The following is a 12,234-nucleotide window of genomic DNA, read 5'->3' on the forward strand; positions in this document are numbered from 1 at the left end:
ACTTCCAAGGAAGCCGCTCCCGCTCCACGCAATGCTGAGAGCTTGTTTTTCTTGCGCTCTTTATTTATTTCCGTTTTCATATCTTTTCTCTCCCCCAGTTATGTCCCCCCTAGCTCATGTCCCCCTCCTCCTTTGCCTGTCCATTCTCTATTTCATCTTCTTCCTCCATCATCGGGTTATATTCCCTTTTGTCCCTAACTTCTCCATTCTCTCTACCTGTTTCTTTGTTTCCCTCAGTTTCCATCACCGGTGTTCCCTCTCTCGCTCTTTCCTTAGTTCTCCATTGTAACTCACTGTTGTTTTGTTCCCTCGGTTGTCTTACTTCTGCCTTACCTATTCTTTCCTTTCACTCAGTTTTCACAGTTTTCTTTCTTTCTTTCTTTCCCTCAGTATTCCTCCTCTGTGACCACTTCGCTCTTTCTTTAGTTTTCGGGTCGTATCTGCCCCCACAGCCTCTTTCTTTTATCTTTGTTGTTCTCCGCCCTCCACCCTCTTCCATCTGTCGACGCCCCGCTTCTACATCACATGCCGCGCGCCACCCCTCGTGTTAACACACACAGACACACACAACATCCCCTCGCTAAACAAACATACTCTTTCCAAAGAAACTGTGGCAGCAGTTTCCATCACCGGTGTTCCCTCTCCCGCTCTCTCCTTAGTTCTCCATTGTAACTCACTGTTGTTTTGTCCCCGTGCTCCCCTTCTCGGTTGTGTTAGTTCTGCCTTACCTATTCTTTCCTTTCACTAAGTTTTCACAGTTTTCTTTCTTTGTTTCTTTCCCTAAGTATACCTCCTCTGTGACCCCTTCGCTCTTTCTTTCGTTTTCGCGTCGTATCTGCCCCCACAGCCTCTTTCTTTTATCTTTGTTGTTCTCCGCCCTCCACCCTCTTCCATCTGTCGACGCCCCTCTTCTACATCACATGCCGCGCGCCACCCTCGTGTTATACACATGCACACACACAAACAAACACACAACATCCCCTCGCTAAACAAACATACTCCTCCCAAATAAACTGTGGCAGCAGTGGGGCGGGGATTCCAGGATGGCCGAGTGGGGGGCAGGAAACAGATGTCATCCTTGCGCACTACCCTGGGAGGTAACCGAGCCAAGCCTGCAGGGATGCAATCTATCCTCGCCCCCTGCTCCCATGACATCACCCCTGGCAGATGTTTGAGTTCGGACATGGTGTTTCTGTGGATGTTGTACAGGCCCAGTACTGCCTCAAGCAGCACCCTCCCTACCACCCAGAGCTGCACACGCTGTGCCCCGATAGGACAAGTGACAATAGGCGAGAATATATTCAGAATTCAAAGTGCACTATTTACCCGAGGTGATAATGTCATGAGTTAAGGGTCTATAGGTATTATTAGCCCAAATAACGTTTTACTATTTAAAAAAACCTCACTCTACCGCCCTCACTCAACCACCCTCACTCTACCACTCTACCGCCCTCGCTCTACCACTCTACCGCTCTCACTCTACCGCTCTACCGCGCTCACTCTACCGCGCTCACTCTACCGCTCTACCGCGCTCACTCTACCGCGCTCACTCTACCGCTCTACCGCGCTCACTCTACCGCCCTCACTCTACCGCTCTACCGCGCTCACTCTACCGGTCTATCGAGCTCACTCTACCGCCCTCACTCTACCACCCTACCACCCTCACTCTACCGCTCTACCGCCCTCACTCTACCGCCCTCACTCAACCACCCTCACTCTACCACCCTCACTCTACCACCCTCACTCTACCACCCTCACTCTACCACCCTCACTCTACCACCCTCACTCTACCACCCTCACTCTACTACTCTACCGCCCTCTCTACTGCCCTCACTCTACGACTCTACCGCCCTCACTTCTACCGCCCTCACTCTACCACTCTACCGCCCTCACTCTACCACCCTCACTCTACCACCCTCACTCTACCGCCCTCACTCTACCGCCCTCACTCTACCGCCCTCACTCTTCCACTCTACCGCCCTCACTCTTACCACTCACACCCCCTCACACTCCCTCACCCTCCCTCACCCCCGTCACCCTCACCCCTGTCACCCTCACCCTCACACCCCTTCACCCTCACACCCCCACACCCTCCCCCTCACAACCCCACATCCTCCCCCTCACACACCCTCCCCCTTCCCCCCATCCCCCTCAAACCCCCGCACCCTCACACCCCCTCACACACCCCCTCACCCTCACACACGCCCTCACCCACACCCTCGCCCTCACCCACACCCTCACACCCCCTCACCCTATCACACACCCTCACCCTCACACACCCTCACCCTCACACACCCTCAGCCCCCTCACCTACCCTCTCACCCTCACCCTCTCACACCCTCACCCTAACACACCCTCAGCCCCCTCTCACCTTCACCATCACACCCCCGTCACCCTCACCAGCATAGTATAACAAAACATAGCATAGCATAACAAAACACAGCATAGCATAGCATAACAAAAAAAGCATAGGATAGCAAAACATGGCATAGCATAACAAAACAAAGCATAGGATAGCAAAACAAAACATAGCATAACAAAACAAAACATAGCATAACAAAACAAAACAAAGCATAGCATAACATAACAAAGCATAGCATAACATAACAAAACATAGCATAGTATAACAAAACATAGCATAACAAAACATACCATAACAAAACACAATAAAACAGCAGAACAAAACATAGCATAACATAACAAAACATAGCATAACATAACAAAACATAGCATAACATAACAAAACATAGCATAGCATAACAAAACACAACAAAACAGCAGAACAAAACATAGCATAACAAAACATAGCATAACATAACAAAACATAGCATAGCACACCAAAACACAACAAAACATAGCATAGCATCCCAAAACACAACAAAACATAGCATACATAACAAAACATAGCATAGCAAAGCATAGCATAGCAAAACATAGCATAGCATAGCAAAACACAACAAAACATAGCATAACAAAACACAACATAGCATAACAAAACCCAACATAGCATAGCATAACAAAACACAACATAGCATAACAAAAACAACGCTTAGCATAACAAAAACAACGCTTAGCATAGTATAACAAAACATAGCATAACAAAGCATAGCTTAGCATAGCAAAACATAGCAAAACAAAACTTAGCATAGCAAAACAAAGCATAGCATAATAAAACACAACAAAACATAGCATAGCATAACAAAACATAGCATAGCATAACAAAACATAGCAAAATACCACAAAACATAGCAGAGCATAACAAAAGATAGCAGAGCATAACAAAACATAGCAGAGCATAACAAAACAAAGCATAGGATAGCAAAACAAAACAGCATAACACAACAAACGATAGCATAACAAAACACAACACATAGCATAACAAATCATAGCAAAACACAACAAAACATAGCATAGCAAAACAAAACATAGCATAACAAAACAAAACACAACACATAGCATAACAAATCATAGCAAAACACAACAAAACATAGCATAGCATAACAAAACATAGCATAGCATAACAAAACATAGCATAGCATAACAAAACAGCATAGAATAACAAAGCATAGCATAGCAAAGCAAAACATAGCATAGCATAACAAAACAGCATTGCATAACAAATCAAAGCATAGGATAGCAAAACATAGCATATCATAACAAAACAAAACATAGGATAGCAAAACAAAACATAGCATAGTATACATCATCACTCAGCACCACCACAGCATCACTGAGGGGCACCACAACATCACTATGCGTTACCACAGCATCACTGAACGCCACCGCATCACTCGTTGGCCATCACAACATCACTCAGCGCCACCACAGCATCAATCTGTGCAACCATTCAACAACACCTGGTTCAAATATGTTCTCTCAATGTTTCAAACGTTATTACAAATGTAACAAAAAGATGTTAATATTTCACTTCTGTTCTTGGATTTTCTTTTTTTTTTTTTTATAAATTTTTTATTGAACATAGCAATGGATGATCAATGGTACAACGCATCTTTACAATTTTCTTTTTCAATAATCATTTCAATGGTTAAACAGACTTAAAAAAACATTAAAAATAAAAAAATAAATAAAAAAGAAAGAAATCTATATACATATATATATCAGACATGAGAATTAGGAAAAGGGGAAGAGATTCATCAATCACAAAAAAAGGAATACAAACAACAATTTTATCAAGAAGGGTCTGTGCAAAATCCGCAATTTATAAAGTGGCACTGCAAAAAAGTGCAAAAACCTGCAATAAAGTGCTACTGCATGTGCAAAAAACTATGATAAAGTGATATCTAAAAAAGTGCTAGTGCAGTCAAATGTATTGACCCTTTCTTTATCTTTATCCTTCTTTTGCTGCTCATCCCTCCTTCAGTTGTTCCAAATCCCCAAAATATTTCCAATTCCTTTCAAATCTCCTAATAGAACCTACTCTGCCCGCATATGCTTTTTCAAAGAGACAGGTTCTCCTCATCTTATTAAACCATTTTATAAGTGATGGAATTTCCCTTGATTTCCAGTTTTGTAGTATTAAAGAGCGAGCGACCGCACATGATATAAATATAAATACCTCCTCCGATTTATTGATATTGCTTCTATCCTTGCTTATGCCAAACAAGGCTACTTCTACCGTAGGCGGAAATGATTTTCCAATGGCCAATTCAATTTCCGCAAATATCTCTTTCCAGAAAGACTCCAACATCGGGCAGGCAAAAAAGATATGATACCATCCTCCCTGGCCGTGTGCTAAGCATCTAAAACACTTGTTTTCTGTTCCAGGAAACATTCTTTCCATAGCCTCAGGCGTATAATAGGCTAGCCAACGAGACAGGAAGGCCATCCTCTTATAGTTGGCAGCGCGCAAGGATTTTTTTCCCAGTAAACAGAGAGCCTGCCAATCTTTCAAGGAAAAAAAGCACTGGGTTGAGAGACTTATTTTATTCAGATGTTTAACAATGAGTGGGGATTGACCAGAGCAGTGGAGCAATTTATACCACTGCCCTATCCCGCTGCTCTTCCTACCATAAAGGTTATTTAGTAAGTTATTAGGGGTATTCAACAAACCACTTACTTCCTTTTTAATAAAATGAATAACCTGAAGATATTCAAAAAAGGACGGTCGCCTTAAAATGTTGGTTCTAGTTGTCAACTCTTGCCAACTAATAACCCTATTTTGGACTAACAAGTCTCTCAATTCCCGAAACCCACACAAATCCCATTTTTTAATCTTCGACAAACTTAACGGACGGCCTATTTTACTACATTCGGACAAACTTAGATATTGGGAACCATCAGAACCATGTTTTTTAAAAAGCAGCAATAAGCGCGTTGTATATTCTTTCAACGTCTTATACCTCGATTTTTTGGGAAGTTTTGCGGTCTTTAAAAAAATTGGGATTTGAGAACCTGCTTCTTGAACCATCTTCTCCAAAAATAAATTGTCTCTTGTCTGATACACCCTCAAAAGACCTGCCACTATATCAAAAAAAGCAGCTTTGTAGTATCTTTTTAAGTGGGGTAACGCTAACCCTCCTTGATCTATTGAGAGTTGCACCGCCGGGAGCTTAATTCTAGGAGTTTTATTACCCCAGATAAATCCTCTTAACATTGTTTCTAATTCTTTAAAAAAAGACAGATTAATTTTTATCGGTACATTAGTGAACAAAAATATAAGTAAAGGCAAAACTGACATTTTAACCATTGACACCCTACCAATCACTGTCAAAGGTAGCAAGAGCCATTTATCTAACATATGCTTGATTTTATTTTTCATTCTAATGTAATTTAGATCTAAAAGCATATCATACTCTGCAGTTACAAAAATACCCAGATATCTTATTGGGTCTCTTCTTGCAGCTTGAACTTGCAAGAAATTAGGGAGAAATCCTGTATCTGTATTTAAAGCAAGGACTTCAGTTTTTTTAGCATTTATCTTATATCCCCCAATCTTTTCATAGGCTTTAAACTCTTTCAGTAAGTTCTCAACTACCTCCTTGTCAGGAGCAAGATAAAGAATAATGTCGTCGGCAAATAGTTTTAGTTTAGACATGCCGATGATGGGGGGCATGATAGCTGCATTATCCCTGATCCTTGTCACCAAGGGCTCAATAAAAAAGGTAAAAAGCAAGGGAGATAAGGGACAGCCCTGCCTAGTGCCCCTAGTTACATTGATCCTCCCGGCCTGTTGTGCGTTAATTATTACCTGAGCAGAGGCTCCAGAATATATATTATGTAACATCTTAATTATTTGAACCGGGAATCCAAATTGGCCGAGAGAATAAAATAGGGCGTCCCAGTTCACCAAGTCGAATGCCTTTTCGGCATCGACCATTAAAATACAAGCTGGCACCGAATTGGTGTTCAGATAGTCCAATGCCTGAATTAGATATTCCGTATTTGTGGCCATATAACGTCCTGCAATAAACCCGGTCTGGTCATAATGGATTACTTCCTGAGCTGCCAGAACAAATCTTTCTGCCCATATTTTCATAAAAATTTTATAATCAGAGGTCAAAAGGCTGATTGGCCTGTATGAATTTACATCATCCTTTTTTTAATCTTTTTTTATAAAGCATATAATTGTCGATTCTTTGAAAACCCCAGGAACGGTACCTCCCATTGTTTGCCAGGTGAATGGAGGCTGCAGAGAACCACGCCTCTGCGTAGTCTCCCGTGACCCGGAATCTGGACTCCACCCCCTCAATGGCGATAGCGGGACGCTAGCTGCTCTTGTCCGGAGCTCCCCGCTCGAAATCCAGGCAGAGTAATCTTGTTACACAAAGACATCGGAAATGGGCAAAGGATAAGAGCAACGCCGAGAAAACGCCGAGAAAAGCTGCTGCCGATCCAGTTTCTGTCATCACGCGTGTCTGGACCAGAGCTCTCTGTTTAAGGTCAGACAGAGTAATTGATCAGCAAAACGCTTTGGACACTAGGAGGAGGTACAAAATATACAAAGTTGCTGCTGCTGGAGCTTTTTTTCACCCCGTGTATTGGATGGACTGTGGTTGGTCTATGGAGCAGTGTCTTATGTTTTACAGGAGGTGCCTCGTAAAAAAATGTTTTTAGCTATCAGCTGGGAGACTCGAGCACATTTTTCTGTCTTCTGTCTTTGAGATGAGCAGCTGTCTGGGGTGGTAGTTACTTGGACTGTGGATTGTTATGGACATCGGTCAGCCCGAACCAGCTAGACCAATAGATTTCTGGATCAGGACCAGAGTGCACCACCCGGATTCCGTCAAAACCCGGTGCGGAATTTTTTTTAATTTATTTATTTTTATTTTATTTTTTTTAAATATCCAATATCAATTAAACCTGAAACAACCTGAAATAACCTTGGAATCCTGCAGTGAAGGAAAGAAGAGGGTGAAAGGAAGGTGTAAAGGCAAAGAAAAGGAGAGACCACAATGGGCAAGCCCATGAAAGAGGGAGAGGATGTGGTAAAATTAAGTAAAGTCGAAATGGCCGCCCGTTCAAAGGCAAGGACCCGACTTGCTCAAGCCAAAAAAGCCGCACGTAAGGCAGCCGAAGCCGAAGAAGAGAAAGGTAAAGATAAGATTAGAGAGGAGAACTCAGCTGAAGACACTACGCCGGAGTCCTCGGAGGATGAACTTTCTCCCTCCTCTCCCTCCCTCCCTCCCTCCAGGATGAAGGACATATGAGAATAGCCGTAGAGGGGTGTAAAAGTTTGGGTTCTCTGGATCAACCTGAGGCAGGGGTTCAAATACAGAACCCCACTCCTACCCCTACCCGGGTCTCAGTCTCAGTCTTAACACCATCCCAGACAACGGAGGAAAAAAGGAAGAGAGATAATGGAGCAAAGGAACTGAGACACTTCCCTCTATTTGCCAAAAAAGTTTCCCCGAAATCTCTAGCGCCACCACCTCCTCCACAATCTTCTATTGTCTCTATTGACATTGCTGATCCTAGAGACTCTGTTCTAATGGAGGGGGAGGATCAAAGCTCTGAGGCTCTATCGATATCTGGACCCCAAACCCCCCACTTGGCAATGAAGGAGTCAGCCACGGAAGGGGAGACTCGACATAATGAAAGATCAGGAGCAGAAGAGGCAGAAGATTCTAGTATACCCACAGAAGTAAGATATCAGTTAGATATCCGTGAGATGTTAAACCTGATCCTAGACGAAATCCGGGAAATAAAGAACAACCAGCAAACCGAGAAAGCTGCTCTCCATGCTAGGATGGATAAATTTGAAGAGCTATACATGGTGCTCCCGAGCAGAATTCAAGAGGCAGAGGGGAGGATTTCTGTCCTCGAGGATCGTATGAATCTAGCCTCGGGGGATGCCAAGGAAGCAGCAAAGAAGAGGATCTCTATGGAGAACAAGCTGGAGGAGCTCGAAAATCACTCACGAAGATCAAATTTAAGGATTGTGGGGGTTCCGGAAGGAACAGAAGGCTCTGATACTGTCCAGTGGGTCAACTCCTTCATCCAGAAATCAGTTCTACCGGATTTTGAAGGAGACCTGACCATAACTAGGGCCCATCGAGTTCCAGCACAGAGGTTCGCAAACTCAACATTCCCAAGAACTATTTTACTGAACTTTGCAGATTACAGGATCAAGGAAAGGATTCTTTTGAAGGCCTATCAGCAACGCCAATTTGCAGTGACTGAAACTACAAAATGTAGGATCTTTTCCGATATGACAGCGGCAGCTGCAAAAAGAAGGAAAGAATTTGTAAAACTTCTGCAGTTATTCAAAGCAAACGGTGCTCAAGCCTTGATTGCTCAGCAATCAAAGCTGAAAGTTTTGGTCAGGGGGAAGTTTTTCTTATTTTCAGATTTAGATGAGGCGCAGTCTCTTTTGAAGGAGATATCAGGGGGTAGGGAGTGAAACGGAGCGAGAGGAATTTTCTTCTTTTTTTTTTGTGCGTTCACCTTCTTCTTTCCCTTTCCCCTCTCAGCCCAATGGTTTTTTCTCTTCGTCTTCTCCTGGTATCTTGTGGGCATCTTGCGGGGAAGGAAGAGGCATAGGGTGAGCTAGCGTTCTATAAAAGGGGAAAACATTTTTTTGTAAAAAACAGGGTGGGTCCAGTCAGATGGGTCACTAAGGGTGTAGGAAGAAGACACCCAGTTGAGAAGGAAGGGAGGGAGGAATGTGGTCAGCGTGGAAGTACAGGGTGTTGCCACATTCCTGGGGTGGGGGGCCGCCGGGGGAGAGAAATGCAGTAAAAAGGTACATAAGCAATGGATGTAATAGTTTTTTTCTCAGTATTTGGTACTTAACACCTTCGCTGCTAGGTGTTTTCCCCTCCTGTGCTGAAGAATGCAGGATGCCAGTGTTTCATGACGAGCTCAGCTCGTCATCAGCACAGCTCAACCGTGCATCATGACGAGCTGAGCTCGTCATGAGCATGGAAAGGGTTAACAAGGACAAGACACTTCATTCAAGATGAATCATGATATATGTAAGATACTGTCAATCAATGCTAATGGTATGTTGAACAAACAAAAGTATGGGGCTCTCTTGAATCTGGCAATCTCACTAAATCCTCAAGTAGTCTACTTTCAAGAGACACATCTGAAAACGAACGACCCTAATTTATTTATTCCGAGATATTTTAGTAAAGGTGTTTTTTCATCTGCAGGGGTTGCCCAGAGAGGGGTAGCAATTTATTTCTCTAGGAATCTACCCTGGAAGTTTATTCAGACCAAAAGGGACTCCAAAGGAAGGTGGCTTTGGGTTACAGTTAAACTTCATGGGAAGGCTCTAAATTTTGTGAACTATTACGGCCCAATTCTTGATGATGTTTCTGCTTTGAAAGAAATTTATGAGGCGTTAAGAGGTGTCCCAGGACAAATTATTTGTGGAGGGGATTTTAACTTTATCCAAGACCTGAAAAGGGACACTTCAAATAAAAATAAAAAACAGTTGAAGCCCAGAACTAAAGGCTCTCTCGAAGCATTCATATTTGAATACCAACTACGGGATCCCTGGCGCTCCAAGAATGTAGAGAGGGAGCTGTTCACATGCTATTCTTATCGTTTCCGGACTGCATCCAGAATAGATTTTTTCTTGATATCAAGATCTTTGCAGATCTCAAATAATCTGATTGGATGCAATCCTTTCTCCGATCATGGCAGAATCGAATTGGATCTTGTTCTGGGAGGGGCCGATAGGGAGCGCCCAAGATGGCAGTTAGATCGTACTTTGCTTCAGGACCAAACCTGGGTATCTGGATTTAGATCATGGATTGTGGAATATTTTGAAATAAACCAAGATTCAGCTGAACCCTTCTCAGTCTGGGGCGGGTTTAAAGCAGCAGCATAATAAATTGCAAGATAAATCGCTTTCACAAGTGCCCAGGCGAAGGAAAGGAAACTAAAAATAGCTAAACTACAATCTACTGTCGAGGAGCAGTATTTATTACAGCTTCAGTCTCAACCAAACCATTTGGAACAAGCTAAAGCATGCTTAAGGGATTTTTTTATTCTCGAAGAAATAAATAACTCAAAAACTTTCCAGCAAAAAATCTATGAAGACAGTCAGATGGTTGGGAAATTACTAGCCAACTCTGCAAGAAAAAAACAGGAGTCTTCTCATATACTGAAAATTCAGGACCCTCTGAGTGGGATCGAAGTGGTAGAAAATGAGAAGATCTCTGGGATTTTTCTAGACCACTTTAGGAGAATCTATTCCACAAACTACCAGGTAGAGGAAGAAAAGATTCACGAGTATTTCGCGAATTTAGAGATTCCTAAAATCTCGGAATTTCGGAAGACACAAATAGATAGGGAATTAACTGTTTCAGAAATTCGTACAAGTGTTAAGGCAACCGCTGGGGCAAAGGCTTGTGGCCAGGATGGGTACCCTATAGAATTTTATAAAGTATTTCTTGCGGAATTAGAACTGTTCTTGGATTTTCGTCACAATAAAATACACTGAACATAATCTTCACAAAAGTTAAAGCTATTGCCATTATAAATTACAATAACTTTTATTTAAGTATTAATTATTTTAAAAAAATTAAAAGCCATTGTTATTTGTAATATCAATACATGTAAGTCACAAATACAATTCATATTGTATTACAAATGCTATAGGAGTCACATTCGCGAAAGTTATAATTATTGGCATTGTAAATGACAAACCTATTAATTTCGCTGTTTTCAAAAATAAAACATAAATAAAAAAATTGTCATTTACAATACCAATAGCTCAAACTTCACTAATGCGAGACCTTTTGCATTGCAAATTCTTGTTTTTTAATGCTACAGAGCTGGCGACTAAATCTACAAGTCTTCTGCAAGCAGATGTTCAGAGCAAGCAGTTATTGATCTGTGCACTTATTAGTAATATTAATGCAGAATGACCTAATCATAAGGACAGGATTGATCTTTACAAGGCTGACCAAGACATAACAATTTACCTATCTCATAGAGTTAACCAACAAACAACAGATAAAAAGCATGATAACGGGAGAAAGCAGACTGGGAATGGGCAGAGTGTCCTTTAATCAAGGGATAACTGGGCAGTAAGCATCCAGGAATGGAGGCAGAGTTCAATGAACGCTCACTTATGCGCCCAGACGAGAACTGTGTGCTAGAAAAAGAGCGTGTTTGTTCAGCTTGCATATGGACCAAATGGCCTAAAGCTGCTTGGTGGAAAACAGAGAGTGAATGATATGCTTTAGGAATCACCCACTTCATGGGTCCTCCATCCAGGTGTAAAAACCGGTCCGTGTTAGGAGTTATGAACATTCAGAGTAAACCATGCCAGGAGTAGAGGGCACACTGAATGGAAAGGGAGATTAAGGGGGACACATTTCAAGTGTATTTTAGGAACAGTTTTTACCCAGTCATGAATGTTGACACTCCATCATGCCATAGGTATCCAGATAAAATGTGCACTCTCTACACCGCCGGTAACATTATAGCGCAGAGTCCTTGTCCGACACCTTGCCCATCAACAGCCTCTTCTTTCCAACTGTGGGGCAGGGGTAAGACAGAGTGCAAAGTACAAAGAGGGCTCTTGGAGTATAGTTTGTGTTCTACTGATACGTTCCATAAGGACCACTGTACCCTGTGGTGCAATGGACTATGTCAGGGGCTCCAAAGTGGAAGCAGAAGTAACAGCTACTAACCCTGGCTTTTCCTAAGGGACACCCATGTGTGCAGAAGCCATAAAATGCCCTGTTCTAAACTGGGTTTCTTTCATTGTTTCTGTCCCAACAACGGAGTTAAGCATGCAAGTGCGAGAAACACATA

The 12,234-nt window shown here is 42.6% G+C and overlaps 1 protein-coding gene across 1 annotated transcript in view; it reads right to left on the reverse strand.

Annotated features, from left to right (window-relative positions):
- SWAP70 (switching B cell complex subunit SWAP70) overlaps positions 1-12,234 on the reverse strand; it is a 367,323-nt gene that overhangs the window by 340,419 nt on the left and 14,670 nt on the right. The window lies entirely within an intron of this gene.

The sequence above is a fragment of the Lissotriton vulgaris genome, chromosome 2_1, assembly GCF_964263255.1.
Source record: "Lissotriton vulgaris chromosome 2_1, aLisVul1.2, whole genome shotgun sequence".
NCBI lineage: Eukaryota > Metazoa > Chordata > Amphibia > Caudata > Salamandridae > Lissotriton > Lissotriton vulgaris.